The sequence below is a fragment of the Salmo trutta genome, chromosome 14, assembly GCF_901001165.1.
Source record: "Salmo trutta chromosome 14, fSalTru1.1, whole genome shotgun sequence".
NCBI lineage: Eukaryota > Metazoa > Chordata > Actinopteri > Salmoniformes > Salmonidae > Salmo > Salmo trutta.
The window spans coordinates 16,982,383-16,984,911 of record NC_042970.1 but is presented as its reverse complement, the minus strand read 5'-3'; the positions used below and the strand labels follow the sequence as shown (position 1 = coordinate 16,984,911).

General features: G+C 40.9%; 1 pseudogene; it reads right to left on the bottom strand.

Moving 5' to 3' along the window:
* Positions 1-488: 488 nt before the first annotated feature.
* LOC115207073 (transcription factor HES-5-like) lies at positions 489-1,963 on the bottom strand (annotated as a pseudogene).
* Positions 1,964-2,529: the final 566 nt, after the last annotated feature.

The following is a 2,529-nucleotide window of genomic DNA, read 5'->3' as shown; positions in this document are numbered from 1 at the left end:
ATGCCTCGGGACTACCTGGCATGATGACTCCTTGCTGTCCCCAGTCCACCTGGCCATGCTGCTGCTCCAGTTTCAACTGTTCTGCCTGCGGCTACGGAACCCTGACCTGTTCACCGGACGTGCTTGTTGCACCCTCGACAACTACTCTGATTATTATTATTTGACCATGCTGGTCATTTATGAACATTTTAACATCTTGACCATGTTCTGTTATAATATCCACCCGGCACAGCCAGAAGAGGACTGGCCACCCCTCATAGCCTGGTTCCTCTCTAGGTTTCTTCCTAGGTTTTTGGCCTTTCTAGGGAGTTTTTCCTAGGGAGTTTTTCCTAGCCACCGTGCTTCTTTCACATGCATTGCTTGCTGTTTGGGGTTTTAGGCTGGGTTTCTGTACAGCACTTTGAGATTTCAGCTGATATACGAAGGGCTATATAAATAAATCTGATTTGATTTGATTTGATTTATATGTGGAATATCATAAATCAGTAATGTGACTCTATTGGAAGCTTGTTAAGTGATGAGAAGAATGAAGTAACAGACAAGAGGATTTCATTTGATGATTTGTGTGTTTATTCAGACTGACTCACTGAACTACATCATCGAATACCTTCATTTAAGGTAAATATTTCAATAGAAATAAAGTGATTAAACATCTCAACCAGATATTGAATAAATCTCCAAGACACATGATACTCTGACATAGTATAGGATACACAGTTACTGTCTTTATAAAATACGCAAGTTTAAAATAAAGAGCTTTTATAAGAGAGAACCATTTTCTATCATAGGAAGGATATACATCAATATCATAATAATAATGTGAGCAACATTTTCACACATGAAGTCTGATCTTTAAAAATTAAGTTGTCACTAAATTGCTTATTCTTGAATACGTGTTGACCTTTAAACAGATCGGTAATAGACCATCACAAAAATATGATTAAATACCCATTTTGGGTTAAAAGTCCTCATGGAGGACCATTGAAGTTTATGTTTATCACGAATAAACAACTGATCAACATAATCAACGTATGCTTCACAGAACATAAAGGTTCTTAACATTGCAAAAATGCAGTGTTTGTAGATTTCATTGTTTCCTTAGCGAAAACTTTTTACTTGTTCAGTACAACTGAAATTAAAAGTTTCAATCAAAACAAAACTTTTAAAACAACCTGCACAAGCAGAATATGAAGAAGATCTCTGATCACTGTCCATCACATTAATGTTAGACCAACATGGTCCATTGAGTTTGTTTGAGAGTGGAGTTCCAGTCTGTAGGACTCTACCAGAGACTCCAGAGAGTGATGTTGACTGGACTCTTCTCTTTGCTGATGCTGTGCTGGGCTGGGAGCTGAACTGAGGCAGGTCACTCTCCCTCGTGTTCTTATCAGAGAATGGATGCAGGCTCTGGAAGCAGCTCAGCAGTCTTCTCTGGGACTTTGTCTTCACCTCATCCTTGGACAGGAAGTGCACAATCTCTTGGACACACCTGAGTAACCCTGATTGACAGCTGCTGAGCAAGAGGAGGAGCTCACTGGCTGGTTCTGTTGCTGTCGTCTCACTAACCAAACTGTCATCTCCAAGATGTTGGCTTTCTCCAGCTTGGAGTCTGACTGCTGGTTGAGGATCTCTGGACCCAGGAGAGACTTGATCTGCTCAGTGCTGTTGTTGATACGATCTCTGCGTAACTTTTCCACCACTGGCTTTCTTAGATGCAAGAAGAGAAGAGGAGAGTCATTAATAACCTTATTCTGAATACGACAGAGCTGACATGAATGGCTGTCTTCTAAAAGCAAATACTGAAACAATGTGACACTATTTGTAACTCAATTTACCTTGTTGGTCAGAGTCAGGTGCTCATTAGAGTAGATCATAGCTGAAGTGATTGTAGGTGCCATGACTAGATCTCTGTGCTGTAGAGGTCTCCGTGTAGAGTGAATCTGATTCCTACTGGCTTTATCTCTCCTACATATAGTCCATAATCTGCATATGAATGTGTGGGTCTTGGGCTTGTTGGAATTTCTCACAGTCTGTAGCCAATGGGTGAGCTTGGAAAGACAATGAAGGAATATGGAGCTGCCACATACTCAGTGTTCCTATTGAGGCGGGACAAAGGTCACATCTCAGAGGAGCAGGTGGAAGGGGGTGGAGAGTGTCTCACAGAACGCTGTGTGAATCTGGGAAACTGGTGACCCCCCAGATCTGCTGCCTGATGTTGCAACCTGGTCTCAGAGCATTTCGTATTATTCTGTACGTAAATACGATACACTCTATTTAGTATGTTACATTTCATGTGGTATGTATTAATTTGTGGATGTCCATAAGTGCAGGAGTCAAGTTAAAGGGTTACGGTTTAAGGTTTAGCTTAAAAGTTTAAGGTAAGGGTTAGGGGAAAGGTTAGCTAAAAGGGTTAAGGTTAGGGTTAGGGTAAGAGTTAGCTAAAAGGGTTAAGGTTAGAGTTAGAGAAAAAAATTAACTAAAGGGGTTAAGGTAAGGGTTAGGGGAAAGGTTAGCTAAATGGGTTAGGGT